A 21,120-nucleotide genomic window follows, 5' to 3' on the forward strand; every position below is an offset into this window, starting at 1 on the left:
GGTTGGCAAACTACAAAACATGTGCCAAATCTGCCCCGCTGCCTGCTTCTGTACAGCCCCCAAACTAGGAATGGATTCCACATTTTTTTTAATTTAAAATGTAAAAAATGACAATTGGCCTTCTGCCAATGGCATGGCTCAATTTTGCCTCTTGGCCTGCAAAGCCTAAAATATTTACAACTTGGTCCTTTATAGAAAAAGTTTGCCAACCCTGGATATAGGTCAAGAATCACTGAATGCCAGCAATTTCCGATGCTGCTAATTGTATACATTATTTCTTCTGCATCCCGCTCTCCCCCCAAAGACGTCATGGTGATGGATGCATAGCTCTGTGACTATACTAGAAGCTGCCGAATTGTACATTTTGAATGGGCAAATTACCTGGCATGTGAATTATATCTCAATAAAGCTATTTTAAAAAGATGAATAACACCCAGCGTCATTTTAATTCCGTGAAGTTTTCACCTTATATATGCTGTCCTTAGAACCTAACACTCTTCAAAAAAATTAGTAAATACACAAAGACCCCCACTTCATCACCTCAGGAAGAGGATACATCTAGACAGGACTTGTTTGCACTTGTTTTAAAAAAAGAATTGGGCTTCTCTGGTGGCGCAGTGGTTGAGAGTCCGCCTGCCGATGCAGGGGACACGGGTTCGTGCCCTGGTCTGGGAAGATCCCACATGCCGTGGAGCGGCTGGGCCCGTGAGCCATGGCCGCTGAGCCTGCGTGTCTGGAGCCTGTGCTCCGCAACAGGAGAGGCCACAACAGTGAGAGGCCCGCGTACCGCAAAAAAAAAAAAAAAAAAAAAAAAGAATTAATGCAATGTCTTTTCCCATTGTTATCTTGCTTATAACTAGATTTTACCTGTTCCCTTAACCTAAGGTTTCTCACCTTCACACTAGCGACATTTGGGGCCATGTAATTCTCTGCTGTGGGGCTGCACTGTGAGATGTCTGGCAGCATCCCTGGCCTCTACCCACTAGAAGCCAGTAGCATCCTCTGCCCCGCCCCCAGTCATGACAATAAAAATGTCTCTAGATCTTGTCAATGTCCCCTAGAGGCTAAACTGCCCCAGTTTTGATCCACTGTCTTAACAGCTTTTCCATCTGGCCCCACTCCTGCCAACACCTAGTGACTCTCAAGACCCACCCACCTGCCATCCATTCATTTAACACATTTCCTAAGCCCCACTTTGTAACAGGGGTGAACCAGAAACATCCACATCCTATCCTGCCCTCAAGGAGCTTAGAACTTTGTCCAGAAGGTAGGACGGGTGCATAAATGGCTAAAGGATTTTGAAAGCACTAAGTGCCATCGAAGACATACACATAAATGGCAAGACACTTCCAGAAAAGAGAGAAGGGTTAATTCACAAAGCGAATGGGAAGAAAACTCAGCTTCCTCATCCACATGGCAAGGACAATAATACCTGCTTTTCAGAGTCATCATGAAGAGTGAATCCACACATCACATTATTTCATCTTCGCCCCCAACCCTTTGAAGTGGGTACTATTGTTCCCATTTTGCCGAGGAACCAACCAAGGCACAGAGAGGTAAAGGAACTTGCCCAAGGTGGCACAGCCTTGTGGCCAAAGCAGACTTCAACGCAGGCAGGCTGGTTCACTGCTACAGGTCCTGCCTCCCTGAGAAAATACACATGTGACAACAGACGGGTACCCGGTGACCACTCTATTAGTGGAAGTTATTGTCATTGTTGTTATGTCCACTTGAGAACTCAGCAGTCTTCTTGAAGTAGGTAAAATCTAAGGGGAGGGGGCCCAGATTTGCCAATATGGAGACAGGAGGGAACGGTGTTCTAAGAGGGGGACATGGCAGGATGGAAGGCAGTTGCTGGACAAGCTTAGGGCATGTGAGTGGAACAAAGTGCCAGGAGGGGACTGGGTGACAAACAGGACTGGGAGGACAGGCCACGGCCTGAACAAGTTAAGCAAAGCAAAGGGGAGGTTCACTTAGGGTTCTCACCAAGAAAGTGCTGCATCACCTATATGCTGCAAAAGCTCCAAGGGATTGTGAAACCGAGAGAGAAAATTCCTGGCTTACTCTTTTCATTCCCTTCTCTTGAATAGGGCCAAGAACAGGAAACTGGGAAAGCCACCTCATCCTCAAAACAATCCCTTGGAGACATCCTGTCACAGTCCCCTGCCCCAGAGCCTTCCAACGCAGTGTCTCGGCTCGCCCATCTCCACGTCCCAAGGTCTCTACTCCCAACTGAAATCTGAACCCTGTTCTCCGCATCCACGCCAAGAAGCATCACAGGCACTGCTGAAGAGGACCACAGCTCGATGGCCAAAAGCACAAGCTTTGGAGCTAAAGGCCTTGAATCCTATCACCACCGCTTCCTGGCTGTGTGGCCTTGGGGGAGTCACTCCACCTCTCTGACTTTGAGCCACTCATCTCTCATTGGACTAAACACTCAACGTTACAGGACTTCCCTGGCGGTCCAGTGGTTAAGACTCCGCACTTTCACTGCAGGGGGCACGGGTTCAATTCCTGGTTGGGAACTAAGATCCCACATGCTGTGCAGCATGGCCAAAAAATAAATAAATAAACAAACAAAAAAAACCAGTGTTAGGGGAGGGGGTGGCCACCGGGGGTTGAACTTGCTGCTGCTTTACTTCTACTATATTATTACTGCCACTATTATTGTTGGTGTCATTATCATTGTCTGAGTGAGGATAACAGCTCATAAAGCCATGTGCCAGAATGCTGAAGCCTCCCCAAGGAGACTTTCTTTCATCTGTCTTGCTCCAGGCTTAGTCAAAGTCATTTGAGACAGTCTGTCAGAAAAGTCTCCACTCTGGCCCACCTGAGTCCTCCTACCATGGCCACTGACCTGGAAGCACCCACAATGGCTACTGTCCAACAGGCCACTATTGTGACAACCAGGGACACTCCCATCACGGTGGAGATGGTGCCACCCTTGAGAGCCTAGACTCTGGGCCAAACAGCTGGGGTCCCATCCCAGCTCTGCTACATATGAGCTGTATTACCTTGGGCAAGTCACATAACCACCCTGAGCCTCAGTTTCCCCATCTGTAAAATGGGGATGATAACAGTCTATTAACCTCATAGGGCTGTTTTTGAGGATTAAATGGAAAGTGTTTTGTCCAGGGTCTGGGACTGACGAGCACCGTGACTGTTAGTTATGATCATCAGTCTTACCGGGTCCTGTAAGGCATGGTCGTGCCCCTACTTTGGCCCATGATACTCTCCCCCTGAACTCTGATGCTCTAGCTGTGATGGCCTCCCCAGTATCCTTCAATTTCACCCAGGTTTTTCCCCACCTCGGGGGCTCCCACCCGCTGTTCTGGCCCTGGAATGCCCTTGGCCAGGCCAGCTCCTTCACATCCTTCCAGCGATGCCGGAGAAGAGAGGCCTACCGGTTTAAAGCGCCCCCCTCCCGGGTTCTTCACTAGGATCAAACCCCATGTATTTCCTTCAGTGCCCCTATGTTTATGGGGCAGCACAGGACAGGGGTTACCAACCAGACTCGAGCCAGATGGCCTGGGTTTGAAACTAGCTCTGCCATCTACTAGCTGGGTGACATCACCTCTCTCTGCCTCCATTTCCCCATCAGTCTCTACTCCACTACTGTGGGACAGAATCATTAGGACTTATAAAGAGCTTAGCACAGTCCCCAGAGCTTTGCAAATGCCCTGCATGTCTGCACTATCAACTACTTCCCGTTTGAGTTCTAAGTGTCTCTCTTTCCCTCCTACCTGTAATCTCTCCAAAGCAGGATCGTGTCCTTTATCACCTGCGTACAGGAGGTGCTCATTAAAGACTTGTTCAACAAATGAAAGAAGGGGTGAATAAATCTATCTGAAGAGCAACCCAGAAACGCGCAAAGAATAGCCAGAGACTCTGTCCCCGCCTGTGACCCAACAATCCTAGTTATGGGCACAAGCCCAAAGGAAATAACTCAAACAGCAAGAAAAGGAACAATTTTCACATGCTGGGCCATTCTCAGTGACAACCAGGAAGCTCCCAGGCACGCAAGAGTTGAGCAAACAGTGGCAGGGGATCCTGCTGAAAATGACCCAGCTGTCACGAACCAAAGCCAGGGCCACCTCCAGCCCTGGAGAGGCCACCAACAGAGAGGGACGGGCACTGGTCACCCAGGCTTACGCCCTCTGATGAGGGTTTTTAACCTGCATGTGAAAGCAGACCAAGAACAAGAGCTGTGACACCATCTGCAACCACCTAAGAGCTGTGATTAAGGGTTAGGGGAGGATCCCACATCACAGAAATGCTTGGTGCTGAAGGTGGAAGGGAGGTCTTGTTTTTCTGGAGAGGTTTAGGTACCCTCATAGAAAGTCCTTAAATAGCCCCAGGCACAGTCTCAACCTATCTAATCCCTGAAACAAACCTATGAGGAGACAGGTCCTATCACTAGTCTCCATTTTACGGATGCGGAAACTGAGGCACAGAATGAAAATGCTCCCTGACTTGGGCCGAGGAGACCGTGTTACCCGGAAGACCAGAAGTCAACGGTGGCTAACTTGGGGGCCAATCGAGGGGCCTACATCGCTGTCCTGTACTTTTTCCACCTCTGTTTCCTCCCAGATCCTCAGATTTCACTTTGGACCAGAGCAGGGACTGCTGTGTAACGATGATGATGATGAAGACGATGGTAATAACAACGATGAAGAGCAATAGTAATAAAAAAAGCACTTCGCAGTGATAGGACTGGCACCATAACTGTATATAAACTCATTTAATTTTAGCACTCTATGAGGCAGGCACTACCGTTGTGCACACATGAGAAAACACAGGCAGAGAGAGGTAAAGTCACTTTACTGAGGTCACACTGCTGGCAAGAAGCAGAACCAGGATCTGAGTGGAGGCTACACTGGCTCCCTGTGTTGCTATTTTCCCCTAAACATCTCCCAACTGGCCTCCATGAGGCAGGGAGGCTGTGGTTTCACTTGTACTTAGCACTGGACCTACAGCAATAACACACAGAAGAGGGAGGGATCAGAAACTATTATCTTGGGACTTCCCTGGTGGTCCAGTGGTTAAGACTCCACGCTTTCACTGCAGGGGGCACGGGTTCGATCCCTGGTCGGGGAACTAAGATCCCGAATGCTGCGCGGCCAGAAAGAAAATAGAAACTATTATCTTATTGCATCAATTCAAAGGCCCATGTTTCGTCACGTGACATCTATCTGCATCTCAAGATCAGTGCATCCTACAATCTCTGCTGGCCACGTTTTCATAGCCTAGCATCCCTGAAATTGGGATGCATGTCACAACTGCCGGCCTCCTGGATTCGATGAGATGTGGTGTGCCTCTCTCAACGCCCCAGCCTCTTCTCTAATCTTACTGCACCATGAAGGATGGCAAGAGGCTTTTCCCTAAGTTTCCAGAATCAAGAAGGAGACATGAAAACTGCCTTACTTCTTAGCCAAGCTAATCCTAGGAGAGAGGCAATCACCACCCTGCCCCACCTCTTCAGCACGGCTCCATAACAACTCGAGTAACTTTAATGGGGGTGCGGGAGGATGAGTGTAACTGTCAAGCTACCTGACCAGGCCACCTAGGGCAAAACTCCCAGCAGCCTGATCTGATAATCTCCACCTGCCAGCTGCGTTCTTGTCTCCACAGTTCCTTCCCCAGGCCCTTGCCCAGGCCAGGTTGTTTTTGCCAAACCCAGGCAGAGAGGAGGCAATAAAACCTCCTACTCAACAAAGGACGTACAGCCCTTTCCCAAGGGCCACGGTTTCTGCCTGGCCCCATGAGAGAAATCCTCTCTGCCAGCACAGTGTTCTTCCTGAAACACACACTCAGATAGGATCTGCCTCGGAAAAGGGTTTTTATTTCAACCACTTCTGGGTCCATGAGCTCCCTTCTCCTCAATTTCTATAAGGTACTTGGGGAGCAGCAACATGCTGAATTCACATCCACATGTATACTTCTCAGGTTTGCTGGAGATCTGATTAGCTGTGGGAAGAGGCCTGAAACGTACAAGCAGGCTACAGATGTAAAGTGTTACCGATATACTGTCACCCGGGAGAAAACAGAATCACACAGACAGTGATAAGTGACTAGCAAATCATGGCCTTGCCCAAAACATGGCAGCATGTGGACTGAGTCTGGGCAAGGGTTTCTCAATCTTCACACTCTTGACATTTGGGCCCCGATAATTCTTTGTTACTGGGGGGCTTCCCTATGCATTGTACAATGTTAGCAGCATCCCTGGCCTCTACCCACTGGATGTCAGGAGCACCCTCCTTCCAGTTGTGACATCCAAAAATGTTTCCAGATGTTGACAAATGTCCCCTGGGGCCAAAACTGCCTGGAGGAGAGAAGCACTGATCTAGGCAGTTTGCAGAATATCCTATTTTTTCATTTAGTGGTGACATATATTTAACAGCTATTAGGTAAATACAAGAATATGACCAACCTGCAACCTCACAGAAATTCAAAAGTGACATGAAACTTCCTTTAGGGATAAATTTATTTAGGTTTAAAAAAAAAAGTGAACTTATTTAAAGAAAAGTACTAAATAAGTAGGTGGCAGACACTACAGGTTAGCTTCCTCAACAGCCTTTCCCAGCTCCCTTCTCTCTCGCTGTCTCCCGCTAAAGAAGCGTAAAACCAAATGCTCACTTTCCCTGCCTCCCTAGTAGCTAGAAGTGGTCATATGATCCAGCTCCAGCCAAGGAGACATGAGCAGAAGTCTATAGCACCAGGAGAGGGGCTTTGAGGGAAGATTTTTACTCCCCTGAATAAAAAGAGATAAATGAGGCTGGTGTGGTCCTTCTCTCTCCCTACATTGAACCTACATGTGATGGCAGCCATTCTGGGGCCTGAGGGAAAGACAAAGAAAATGGTGTCAGCCCTGACACCACTGGGTCACTAATCCAACGCCAGCAACTGCCAGAGGTACTAGACCTCCTGATGCGTAAAAAAATAAATACTTTTAGGTCTAGGCCACTGGAGTTATGCTTTCTGTTCCTTAGAGCCAAATGCAATCCTAATGGGTATGAAGTGAGATATAAATGTCAAAATCAAGAAGACTACACACAAGGGACTGAGGGTGAGACAGTGAGGTCAAACTGGAAGCTTTGAACACTGTCTACAACCCTTGCCAGCTGTGTGAACATGGGCAAGTTTAACTGTGCCCTCAGTTTCCACATCTAAATAATGGATCATAAGAGCACATACCCAGCATTACCATGAGCCTAAAATAAAGTATTTACAAAGAAGGCACTACTTGACATAGAATTAATGCTCAATGCATGTTATTTTATTTACAAAAACAAATTCTTACCAAAGTCACCCAGTAAAATAGGACTAAAGACTAAAATTGGGGACTTCGCGGGTGGTCCAGTGGTTAAGAATCCATCTTGCAATGCAGGGGACGCCAGTTCGATCCCTGGTCAGGGAACTAAGATCCCACGTGCAGTGGGGCAACTAAGCCCATGTGCCACAATTACTGAGCCCACATGAAGCAGCTACAGAGCCCACGTACTCTGGAGCCTGAGCGCCACAACCAGAGAGAAGCCAGAGCTCAGCAAGGAAGATCCCGTGCACCACAGCCAATAAATAAATAAGACTAGAATTGATTCAGTCATTGGTTCTTTGCAACACCTAGAAAGGAAGCTGCCTGTAAGGATTGTATGTAAAATACCCCTGCCTTGGTGCTAAAGACAGAAAATCAAGCAACCAAGACTTTCTGGAGGATCCAAGTCTAGAGGTCCATGTCTGTCTCCTCACGCCAGCCCCACCTCTCTCCAAGCTCCACACTGGTCTTCCTTGTTAAGCTGGGGCTTTTGTACATGCTTTTTCCACTGCCTAGAACCCTCTTATCTTCTGCTTTTGTCTCTGTAGCAAACTGCTAGTTGTACTCCAATACCCACTCTTCCTGAACCCCTAGTAATTAATCTTCAGCTGGGCACATGCCTGTCCAGAAAAGAAACTACATTTCCCGGACTCCCTTGTAGCTAGATGTGGTCACATGACTAGGTACTGGCCAGTGGGATGTGAACAGAGTGATGTGGGTGACTTCTGGGTTGCACCCTTCTGCCCCCTTCGCTCTGGCTGGAATGTGGACATGGGGGTGCACATTCTTTTTTTTTTTTAATATTTATTTATTTTATTTTTGGCTGTGTCGGGTCTTAGTTGCGGCGTATGGGCTCCAGAGTGCACGGGCTTAGTAGTTGTGGTGCACCGGCTTAGTTGCCCCGCGACATGTGGGATCTTCATTCCCCGACCAGGGATCAAACCCGCATCCCCTGCACTGGAAGGCAGATTCTTAACCACTGGCCCACCAGGGAAGTCCCAGGGGTACACATTCTTGGGTCAACAATGTGGGCAGCACCTGGGGACAGCAAAGCAACAAGACAGGAGGGGCCTGGGTCCCTGACACCCCCAGGGACAGAGCTGCCACAACCAAACTGGGATTTTTACACCAGAGAGAATTTAGCTTCTATCTTAAGCCACTGTGTTTAGGGTCTATGCCACATACAGCCAAACCTATAACATCATATAGGCTCAGGAAGTCTCTCCTTTCCCTCGTTGGATCAGATCAAACCCCCTACTACATCACAGAGCTCCCTTTCGTAGCACTGCACAGCTATGATTTTCCACTCATTTGTTCAATCCCCAGATAAGACTGGAACTCAAAGGCGGCAGGGAGCTCTGCTCTGCACATCTTTGACTCCCGGCATCAAGTTCAGTGCAAGGATAATCAAGAGCACCCAGAGAATGTCGCCTGAATGAGCCCAGGCTACGGGGCCGAGGGGTGAGAGCTCTGTCCTCTGCGCACAGCGCACGGTCTTGGCGCACCGACCCTCGGAGGCTCTGTCTCCTGCAAGGGGCATCTAAGAGGGTGGAAAACATGCCCCTCTGACACCCACCCAACCTTGCTTCACATCTTTCCCAGATCTCCCTTACACAGAAGTTAAAAAAACAAGGCTATCCAACCGCCTGGAGAGGAAACAATTATTAGCAAATTACTTAATTAGGCTCATGTTGACATTTCACCTCCGAGTAAATATGTTAGTTAAAAATGGGTCAATCCAAGATGCACAGTTACTGAAACATAAAGAATGTTTTCAGGGCTTCCCTGGTGGCGCAGTGGTTGAGAGTCCGCTTGCCAATGCAGGGGACACGGGTTCGTGCCCCGGTCCGGGAAGATCCCACATGCCGAGGAGCGGCTGGGCCCGTGAGCCGTGGCCGCTGAGCCTGCGCGTCTGGAGCCTGTGCTCCGCAACGGGAGAAGCCACAACACTGAGAGGCCCGCGTACCAAAAAAAAAAAAAAAAAAGAATGTTTTTCAGAAAATCCCGTTCCTGCTTTTAAAAAAATATCTTGTATTTGGGATGTGCGGAGAAAAGAGACTGAAAATTAAAATGCCAATAAGAGGTTATCTCTAGAAGAGCATAATTATGGAAGATTTTCACATTCTACTATACTGGTTCCTGTACTGTTTCATTTTATACTGGACCTCTTATAATGTCAGACAAAGAAGAGCATAAGAGAAAAGAAGTCCCTTTAAGTAATTCAATCGTGACCATCTTTACAGTAACTGAAAACCTGGAACTTCCCAAGTATGCATCTGGCAGCAGTCTCAGCTGTCATAGCCCACCTTCACTCCTGTGCCATGGATTTAAGTACTTAAGCAAGTCTTCTTAATCCTCAACTACAAAGAAAATCTGCAGAATGAATTTCCCCACCCATCAACCCAATTTCAGAGCTGACACCCAACACCCTGGCATGCCTCATCCAGACCCGGGCACCCTACAGACACCGCATAACAACTGGACAAATTAGCCCAAATCCTCAGATGCTGGGGACCGGTAGTCTGAATCCCTGAAATTGCTCTGGGCTCCATCCTGATTTTGTCAAGGCCTGCATGGGCCCAGAGGTTACAAGGAGGTGATAAACCAGAAGAGAAGTGCCACACCAGAAATCCCCACTCCACTGCCCCCAACTGTCCATCACTGTCCCCTCCTGTCCAGCCTCCTGCAGAACCACAGCGAGTGCCTGCCATGCTTAGCTAAGCATCCTCTATATCTTGCCTCATTTCTTTCCAACTCTGTGAGATACACGGAATGATCATGATCCCCACTTTACAGATGAGGACACTGAGGCTCCCAGAAGTGAAGTGACTGGCCCAAGGTCGCACACTGGGAACTGGCAGGACCGATTTTCACACCCAGGCCCCTGAACCTGGCCTCGTGACCCCAGCCATATACATCCCTGGCTTTCTCTGGAGCTATACCTTCTCCTCGCCCAAGTATCCCCATGCCTTCAGCTGTCAATGCTTGGGCCCCCCACCGCCCCCCCAACTAATATCCTCTTTGGGAATAAAGAGGGTCTGACTGAGGGGGTGGGCCATTTCTCTAACCCCTCCCCACCAGATATGCAAATGAGCTGGAAGTGGGCCAGCCCTGACCCCAGCACCAAGTGTGAAGTGGTCCACCTAGACCACAAGGATCTCAGTGGACAAAAGTAAAAGAAGGGAGAGCCCCATTACACTACAACTGCAGTCCTCAGAGCCTAAACTACCACGTGTCTTTGCTCCTCGACCCTGAGTGAGTGAAACTGTTTTTGAGGAAGAAGCCTTATCATAGGGCTCCTGGATAATCTAAATTATAACTAGCAGGTCACCTTCCCCAGCACCCTGCAGCTCCAGCTTTCCCCTGGGCCACTGGTCTCCAGCCTTATAAAGCTGATTAGAGGGACTGCAGAAGGCACTGCCATTAATATGCACCTGTCATCTGCTATTAACAATCATAAAAACAACAACAATAATGATGGGCACCCTTAGAGAGACCCTGCTAGAATTGAGCCACCACTTTTTTAAACACAAGCCAGGCTGTAGATAGGACAAAACCTTTCCAATGATTTGAGATATTCACTCCACTCCTAAGAGTATGTTCTAAGAAAGTAAGTCAACAGGCACTACCCATATGATATTCATTACATGTTCTCTGTGAAAAAAAAAAAAAGAAGGGGGGAAACAGCAACCTAAATGTCAAACCACAGGCAATAATTATATAAATTACAGTCTACCAATACTAGGAACTACTGCTTGGACATTTAAAGGTATAATTACAAAAGTTGTGCAGGAACATGGGAAAATTCTTACAAGAATAAATGAAAATGTGGGATAGGTTGCAAGTGCAACCTGCAGAACCACATAAAAATCTGGACAAGAATCGGATGTTAACACACCAACAAACAATGGCCAATGGAAAATTATGTGCAACACACATGATAGACAAAGGGGCAAGATTCCCAATATACTGAGAGGCCCCGCAAATTAACAGGAAAAAGCAAACCAGAGTGAGGATGCACAAAAGGACACTGAAAGAAGGACATGCACAGAAAAGAACACGCAAATCACCAGGAAATACGTTGTAGAATGCTCAGCTTCTAACTTCTAAGGGAAACGTGGGTGAAAAAAGATATCTTTTTTGTCCATCAAATTAACAGAATTCGGCTATGTCCAGTGCCAGGAAGGATGCAGAGAAATGGGAATTCTCAGTCCCTGTCACTAGGAATGGACTTGCTACAACTTTTCTGGAAAACAACCAGCCAATACCCATTAAAAACTAAAATTTACATAATTTTAACCCATGTACAAGAATGTTCACCGGAGCATTGTTTACAGAAACAAAAGATGGGGAATAACACAAGCGATGTTATTAGCTGGGAAATGGGTGAATTAATTATAGCAAATCTATATTATACAATTCAGTAAGGAATTACTAGTGAGATTCTATGTATTGCCATGTATCATATGTTAAGCAAAAATAAAAAGTGATGATTATAACATAACCCATTTTATTTTTAAGCATATTATTTATGTTTATAAACATTTCCACGATTACAGAGAAAGGACAGGAAGTATAGCTTGGTTATTGATTAGAGAGAGAGTTAATGCTTTATTTAAATATCTCTATGTTGTTTTCTCACAAGGAGTATCACTTTGGGAACAAAAAAACTCTACAATGAAACTAGAAAGTTTACATGTAAAAATTAAATCCGAGTTGTATTAGCTTGTATTAGCATGTATTAGTTGTATTAGCATGCATTAGTTGTATTCACATGTATTAGTTGTATTAGCATTAGATTATGAGTAAAACTTTTACCTGTTGTTAAATTGTTGATGTAAAAGCACTTTTTAAACAACAAAGACGTCAAAGAACGTTTAAAATTTAAACATATCTTTTTAAAAGTAGAACAAAACCAATCATTCTCTGGACCAAATCCACTGGAACGTAAGGTTTAACTCCACTGGGCGAAATCCTCTCATACACAGGGAAGCAACATGAGCCTGGTCAATTCCCAGCCTGATCAATGCTCTCAAATGCCACAAACAGCAGGTGCTTAATAAATGTTGGTGAGTCCATTACTGGGAGTATAAACTACAGCTCCACCTGACAATTAGAACTGTCAGATTTCAAAATGCACATATCCCCCACCCCAGCAATTTCTGGGGGGGTAGGGATTTACTCTGCTTTGTCATTTACATCTATTTGCATACAGTACCAAGATGAGTGCTCGTGGCAGCACCGTTCATCACACTGAAAACTGGAACCAAGGACCCCGACAGCAACCGAGGGAGGACTGGGTGAATACACAGCACAGTCCTCAACAGAAGAGAGTGTGGCTTGTAAAGTATTATTCCCGTTTTCTTTCAATTTGCATGGACTTAACGTGTAAAGAAAATCAACACTGGTTTCTTAGTGAAAGGAGCCAGATACAGAACATTATTTAGAATATGAAACTATTTGGGGAGGAAAAAAAGATACTCATTTTCAATCTCTCCCCACCCCCTCAGCCTTCATACATATTTGCATATGCTTGAAATTTTCTAGAAGGACACCCAAGAAACTACCATGAATGGCAACTTCTGCAAACAGAGCACAGGGAGAGGAAGTACTGAAACTTTTACTTTCCCTTTATATTCTTCTAGAATATAGTTTTATTCTGGGATTTTTATAACTTTTTTAAAAAGTTATAACTTTTTTAAAAAGATAATTTTTTGAAAGTAATAGCACAATCAAAAAAGTTACCGTGCAAGATCTTCCAGGCCAATTCAACATCTAGTCTTGTTTTGTTTTTAACATCTTTATTGGAGTATAATTGCTTTAGAATGGTGTGTTAGTTTCTGCTTTATAACAAAGTGAATCAGCTATACATATACATATATTCCCATATCTCCTCCCTCTTGCGTTTCCCTCCCATCCTCCCTATCCCACCTCTCTAGGTGGTCACAAAGCACCCAGCTGATCTCCCTGTGCTATGCAGCTGCTTCCCACTAGCTATCTGTTTTACATTTGGTAGTGTATATATGTCCATGCCACTCTCTCACTTCGTCCCAGCTTACCCTTCCCCCTCCCCGTGTCCTCAAGTCCATTCTCTATGTCAGCGCCTTTATTCCTGTCTTGTCCCTAGTTCTTCAGAACCTTTTTTTTTTTTAGATTCCATATATGTGTTAGCATACAGTATTTGTTTTTCTCTTTCTGACTTACTTCACTCCAACATCTAGTTTTAAAAGAAGAGTTTTCTAGCAATCTATAGAAAGTCATCTTAATCATGCAAGAAAAGCACCTCATCATCTTAATGGGTCCTGAAAAGGCTTTGGAGGGGAATCAAGTGGGGAATCCCAACTTGATCTGACCCTGAACGGTGCAGCTAAGGTTCTGAAACAGATGAAACTCATTGAAAAATATAAACCTGAGACTCATTCAAACCTAAATGGATCAAAAGCCCATGACTATCGGGGAGCAAGTAACGCTCCATCTTCTCGCCAAGCTGCAGTGAGCTTCTTCCTTGGAATTTCCAAGCCCTTATTATTACCACAAGCCATTTTATTAGTGCTTTATGGATTTTTGCAGAATGCTCCAGGCAAGAATTTCATGAGACAGGCTCTGCACCTCAGGGTCTTTGCATTTGCTGTTCCCTCTATCTGAGACTCCCTTCCCCCAGCCCTTGCACAGCCAGCTTTGCCATTCAGGTCAAAGGTCACCTCCTCCAAAAAGCCTTCCCTGGACATGCCCCTATCATAGCTTGCACCCCAGTTCTTCCCAGTTCACGTCTTTGCAGCACTTGCCGCCACCCAAAATCATTTTGGTCACCCCCAGCGTAAGCTCCATGAGAACATGGGCCTCATCTGCCTTGTTCATGGCTGCATTCCCTGTGTCTAGAACAGTGTCAGCACACAGTAGGTGATCAATTAATAATAAAAGACTGAATAAATGAACGAGTGAGAAAAGGTTGCAGGAAGAACAGGAGAACGACTCCAGTGTTGTGAAAACCACTCTCAAGTTGTCCGTGCCGGGGAAACGCAGGCACTTGATAACTGCTCTCCAGAGAGGAAGGTATCCCCAAGCAAGTATCCAGCAATCCCACTACTGGGCATATACCCTGAGAAAACCATAATTCAAAAAGAGTCATGTACCAAAATGTTCATTGCAGCTCTATTTACAATAGCCAGGAGATGGAAATAACCTAAGTGTCCATCATCGGATGAATGGATAAAGAAGATGTGGCACATATATACAATGGAATATTACTCAGCCATAAAAAGAAACGAAATTGAGCTATTTGTAATGAGGTGGATGGACCTAGAGTCTGTCATACAGAGAGAAGTAAGTCAGAAAGAGAAAGACAAATACTGTATGCTAACACATATATATGGAATCTAAGAAAAAAAAAGTATCATGAAGAACCTAGGGGTAAGACAGGAATAAAGACACAGACCTACTAGAGAATGGACTTGAGGATATGGGGAGGGGGAAGGGTAAGCTGTGACAAAGTGAAAATGGCATGGACATATATACACTACCAAATGTAAAATAGATAGCTAGTGGGAAGCAGCCGCATAGCGCAGGGAGATCAGCTGGGTGCTTTGTGACCACCTAGAGAGGTGGGATAGGGAGGGTGGGAGGGAGGGAGACACAAGAGGGAAGAGATATGGGAACATACGTATATGTATAACTGATTCACTTTGTTATAAAGCAGAAACTAACACACCATTGTAAAGCAATTATACTCCAATAAAGATGTAAAAGAAAAAAATAGTTACCCAAGAGGCCAATAAAAGGTAAACGGAGGTTCTCAGAGAGACAACTCACTGAGAGGGAAGGAAAAAGCCTCATAAAACCTGAATTATTCCCCGAGGGTACCGGATACCGCCCTCACTGGGTCATCTAGAACCCATTTTCCAGAACTTGGCAACCTCCTCCAGGAGATGAAACCCCACAATTAAATCAAAGGGAAACTTAAGTAGAATCTCAACTTTGTAATTGTCCACCTATCCTGGGGCAGTTTAAGATGAAGGAGCAGTGCTTCAAAGCTGACCTCTAAGGACCAGCACTTCACCCTGGGACTGAGCCGTCAGAAACCCCACTTCCAACCCAAATGGAGAAAAGCCCTGGGTGGAAAGCGGCAAACAGCATGGAAACGGCTGCAATCGCTTCTCTAGCTAATTGGAGTTTAACCTCCTTAACATCTCATTAAGCTTCTCCACAGCAACCCCAATAAGCCAATTACAGGAGAGGTTCAACAGCCTAAAAACTTAAGGAGGGCTTCCCTGGTGGCGCAGTGGTTGAGAGTCCGCCTGCTGATGCAGGGAACACGGGTTCGTGCCCCGGTCCAGGAAGATCCCACATGAGAGGCCAGCATACCGCAAAAAAAAAAAAAAAAAAAAAAAAACTTAAGGAAATGCAGGAGGGCTGAGGCAAAAGTCTTGCCCCAGATTTCTTCTCCGGATTCCTCCCCAACAACGGCTGTGGGACTTTGCCACCCAGGAGACGGCTGACAACATCTGAAGACATTTTTGTTGTCACAACAGCAGGGAGGTGCTACTGGCATTTAGTGGGTAGAGGCCAGGGATGCTGCCAAACAGCCCACAGCGCACAGGGCAGACCCACAACGGAGTTATCTGGACCAAAAGGTCAAGAGTGCCCAGGACGAGAAATTGCTCCACACCTACCACCCCTCCCCCATGCTGGCTTCCTCACTGCTCAGCCTTCAAGAGGGAAGCAGGGGTTCCACATCTCCACCGGAAGAGACGCTGTCTCAGTTACCACGCCAGGTTGGGGGAAACACTCGCCTCAGGATGTTCAAGTCCTTGTCATTATCTCAATCCATTTCATTAGCCCTTTATTTCTTTTGGCAAAACGTTCAGGTAAGTTTTTATGGGCTAGAGTTTTACTGACCATTAAGATCTGATGAAATCTAGACCTTATCCCACCATGAAAATCTGGAGCCAACATCACAAACTAGACGCTTGCTTCAAATTCCCCAGGCATTGCTAATTTGTTTATCCATCCCCCTCCTGCCAACATGACCAAGCTAGAGCAGCACCAAACCAGTGAGCCAGAGCGGCCCCAGTCACCTCACCAAAAGGCCGGGCTTCAAAGCAGGAGATGCCGACTCAAATGCCTATGGGTGCCAGGTGGGGTCCATCAGTGAGGGAAGCAGACCAGGTAATAAGAAAGCGCGAAGAAAAAAGGCAACGGACACCAGGCCTACGAATTAAAGCTGCAATAAGGAGGAGCAGGGACTGCGGCAATCTGGGGCCAGCAGGCCTGTTCTGGAGGGGGCAGTCCCAGCTGACCACCACCACGTACAAACACGGGCCCTTGTGCAATCAGATCTTCTGATTTTTCAAAAGTCAGAAATGCAGATTTTTCTGTGAATTCTTCCCATCTATAAATATTAGCAATCACAGTAATTCAACATTAAAATAAAGCCAAAGCAGGACACTAGTGGGCTAGATCTAACTCCCCCCAAGGAACTTGTACCTCAGACACTCAAAGTCAAATGTTAATTGTGCCTACAGTGTGCCAGGCTCTGAGTCCTGGAAAAAGAGATGGACCAGACTCAGTTCTGACCTTTGCAAGACAAAATATAAGCAGTTGGATGTGGAAGCTGGAAGGCTTGTTCTACCTGAGAATCCATTCCAAAGAGGTAAGGGACTATTTCATCCTTAGAAGGCTCTGGAAAGAGGTTTCAACCCAGCTCACAAGCCACTCCAAAGCTTCATGTCATTCATTCCTTCAATAAATATTTACTGAACACCTACTATGTTCCAGGCACTGTTCCAGGTGCTGGGATTACACAGCAGAGGCAAACCCCTGCCCCTGTGAAGTTGACCTTTTGGTGAAAGTTTACAGGGAGTAAACAAAATAAATAAGTAAAAGATTTGGTGTAGGGCTTCCCTGGTGGCGCAGTGGCTGAGAGTCCACCTGCCGATGCAGGGGACACGGGTTCGTGCCCCGGTCCGGGAGGATCCCACATGCTGCGGAGCAGCTGGGCCCGTGAGCCATGGCCGCTAAGCCTGCACGTCCGGAGCCTGTGCTCCGCAACGGGAGAGGCCACAACAGTGAGAGGCCCGCAAAAAAAAAAAAAAAAAAAAGATTTGGTGTAGATGGCAGTACGTACTGGGTTGGGGTGGGGAGGTTGGGAGGAGCCAGAGTACTGGGAATACAAGGAAGCGGCAGGGAGTCAGGGAAAGGCTGTCTGGGGTGACATCTGAACAAGGATTTGAAGGTGCAGGAGCATTCTGGGCAGGGGAAACAGCAATTGCAAAGGCCCTGAGGCAGTGTGAGGGAGGCAGAAAGTACCAGGTGATGTGGTCAGAGAGGTGAGGGGACCAGATGCTGTCAGGCCTTGTAAGCCTCTCTAAGCCCTCTGGCTTTTTCCCTGAGGGAAGTGGGGCGTCCCTGCAGGGTCTTGAGCAGAAGTGGGAGAGGATCTGACCTCTGTCTTTAACAGGAGCCCTCTGGCTGCAGGGTTGAGACCAGACTGTGGGGGCCAAGGAGGGCAGCAGGGAACGCACTGAGGCGGGAACATCCAAATGCAGGATTGAGCCTGTGGTGGCTCTGGCCAGAGCAGTAGCTGGAGAGGCAGTGAGAAGCAGGCATTCTGAAGGAAAAGGCAACAGGATTTGCTGACAGATCAGCTGTGCAACGGGAGGCAAAGGTGGGGAGTCAGGGATGACGCAGGGTTTGGGCCTGAGCCTCTGGGGACAGGGCTGCCATCAACTGAGACGGGGAGGGCTGGGGTGAGGGGGCTCGAAGTTCCACGTGGGACGCGGTAAACTGGAGCCACCCATGAGACACCCTGGTGGAGACATTAGTTCCAAAAAGTTGAGAACACGAATGGAAAGAGATTTTCCATCCACCACTGCGTTCCAAACGTGAGGCTCCTCCAAGACTATCACAAACAGAGCCGGTCCAGCTGGGAGAAGATCACTGCTCCTTTGTTGATGGGTCACTGGGGCTTCGTTCTGCAAGGCTGGAGGGGAACCCAGGAACCCTGAACTAGCCCTTGTCCTGCCCTAGCCTCTCAAATGGCTTTTCTCCTCCTAAAGCCATCCGCTTTGTTACGCTGCCATTCTGGGCCTCAGATTCAACATGCATGAAGTGGGGTGGACGGAGGGGAAGACCCCATCAGTTCCAGGGGCCCTTTGGCTCTAATCCGCAAGGGAGAGAGGAGGCTGGAAGGAGGGGCGTAGAGGAAGGTGGAGGAAGGCACAGTGATGCGTCTAAACACCCACAGAAAATTTGAAGGATGGGGAAAAATAAATCCGCTCATTCTACATTGTTGTAAAGCCTAAGGGAGCTAATTACGCCAGGAATTAGACTGACCCCAAGGTCAGACCTTACCCCAAGAAGAATTTCAAATGGTTTCTAAAATACTCCTTTTCTCCCACCCTTTAGCAGCTAAATTGAATATTCAGGGGGTTACTCAGGTGGAAGACGGTTCAGGGCAGCTCCGTGGCAAATATCAGCACCAGGACCACATATTAGCAGGACTCCATGAACCATGACACAGATCCGCCACTTCTGTTCATCCCCAGCAGCAGCAGGTACAGCAGCAAAAATTAACTAGAAAATTCCAGTTGCTGCACCGCTCACATGTACTAAGTGCTGACTGTATACCAAGGAGCAACATTCTAAGCACCTGCCAAGGATTCTCTTGATACCGTGTTACCATCCTCATTATACACACATGGAAACTGAGGCATGGAGGGGGAAGTAACTCGCCCAAGCTTCAGAGCCAGGATTTGAACCCCAGGGATGTGAGCACTGCTCAGAGCCGCCATACTCCACTGCTTACTGACTTGTCACTTACTTTTCGACATTTTCTGATTTTTCTACACTGGACATGCAACACATTAATAAACAAATTTTTTTTAAATTAACTTGCAAGGGGAGGCCCGTGCCCACTTTCCCAACCATCATTTAAACATCAGCCACAAAACAGTCCTTCCTACCCACCCCCCTACAACCACCCTCAAAAAAAAAACAAAGGCAAACCCAGCGCTCCGGGGAACTCAGCCCCTATTTTCCATTTAGATAACCAAGTTCCTCTTTTTCCATCCCAGAGCATTTGCCTGGGTGAAGGTGGGAAGTCAGCCAAACACTCACCACGGGCTATTTCCACGTGCTGGTTTTTCTGGCCATTTCCTGGGGCTCAGAGGCAGGCACTGGCCCAGGAACAAAGCTCTGACTAGAGTCTCAGGTGGGCTAGTCGCCTTGATTTCTAAACACATGACCTTGGTCAAGGGAGGAGGCAGGCATGACTGGGTGGGTGGCCCAATCCCATGCCCCAGGTGAAGAAAAAGTGGGTCCAAAGGATGGACAAGCAATTTGAAACACACAACTTCATCTTTGGAAAGAATAACAATAACCATTGCTTAACTCTGTGCAGGGCACAGGCTGAGCCACTTGCAAAGATGGACTCATTTACTTTTCAAAACAACCGCATGAGGTTGAGACTCTGGGGGTCCCCACCCCCACTTTACAGATGAGGAAACTGAGGCACAGAGAGGCACACTGGCTTGCCCAAGGTCACACCGTCTCTCCTGGCCTTGAGTGTGTGCCCTGGAAAATAAAGAAGTCACCTGCTTTCAACTACATTTGGTTTCTCCTGCTACCTGGAAGTTCTCATGCCCCAGCTGGCTACTCTCAAACTCTGGTTCCAGGGCACCTCCAGAAACTGGGACATCCAGCAAGTCCACAAATCCAGAGGGAGGAAGCGCAGAGGAAAGTCTGCAAGGCCAAAGACTGGGGAAAGATGCAGGGCCTGGCAGAAGGGAAAGCTAACCACCTGGCAACTTCTGTAGCAAAAGTCCTTGCAGGAGGAAGAAACACAACTGTTTCCCCGGATGAGCTTCTTCAGCTAAATAACGGAGGACACCCCCAAACCCAGTCGACTTTGGAAAACCTGACTAGACATCAACTGCCAGTTGCCATCAATAAAATACACCCTGGTGCAGAATCTAATTTACGGTCACCTATTTTTTCCCCTCTGCAATTTATGAGAAGAAAATAAACAAGGAAATACCCCAGTATTCACAGCCAACACTAGACCAGATCCCATCTGATTCTTGCAGAAATCATCTTGCTGTTGTTACACCAGGTATGGGGAGCAAGGACTCCTCAGATTTTCCTCTCTCTGCTAAGTACAACCCTACTTTGCAAATAAGTCTGCTCTCCAATTAGTCCTGGACCTTGAGTGCAAAGCTCTGGACTATTTCCAGCCCCAGAGTAAATCTCTGATCCCACTGGCCTGAAAATGTGAGACATACCCAGAAGTGTTTTGTTATTCTACCAAGTGATACCTCCCCAAAATAAAGCCTTTCCCACGGGGCCCTCAAGGATGACTTTTCAACACTCCAAATGCAGCCTGCAAGGAGAGGACCACAAAACAGAACAAGAAGGTATTTTTGGATGCTAATCACTGGCTCCAAAGAACCAAGGGTGTTTCCCTCTCCTGATTCCTAAACAAAAGTGGGAAAACTATCCTGTCCAGAACTGCATTCCGTGTTTACCAAAAATCAAGATGGTGGGACACGAGTGCTTCCTGTAACACAGAGGCAAATAGCATTACTGGGAAACTAAAGCCCAAGACACTGGGGATTAAACCACAGAGAATGCACTCCGAAGACTCAGCAGGCTCAGCAACGGACATTCAGAAGAAACCTGGAGGTGGGGGTCCCCACAGAGACGAGCCTCACGTTTCAGGGGTGGAATGGCACGCCCATTGGTACCAGGATACTGGGCATCCTCAGCTGCTCCCCAAACCTGACCCCAGGGTCAGGCAAGTCAGAGCAGGGGTG

At 47.1% G+C, this 21,120-nt stretch overlaps 1 protein-coding gene across 2 annotated transcripts in view; it reads right to left on the reverse strand.

The window, feature by feature from the left end:
* Positions 1-21,120, reverse strand: part of ABCC1 (ATP binding cassette subfamily C member 1 (ABCC1 blood group)) — a 136,256-nt gene that overhangs the window by 114,270 nt on the left and 866 nt on the right. The window lies entirely within an intron of this gene.

This window comes from Mesoplodon mirus (genome assembly GCF_964341445.2).
Source record: "Mesoplodon mirus genome assembly, chromosome: 15".
In the NCBI taxonomy this organism is placed as follows: domain Eukaryota; kingdom Metazoa; phylum Chordata; class Mammalia; order Artiodactyla; family Ziphiidae; genus Mesoplodon; species Mesoplodon mirus.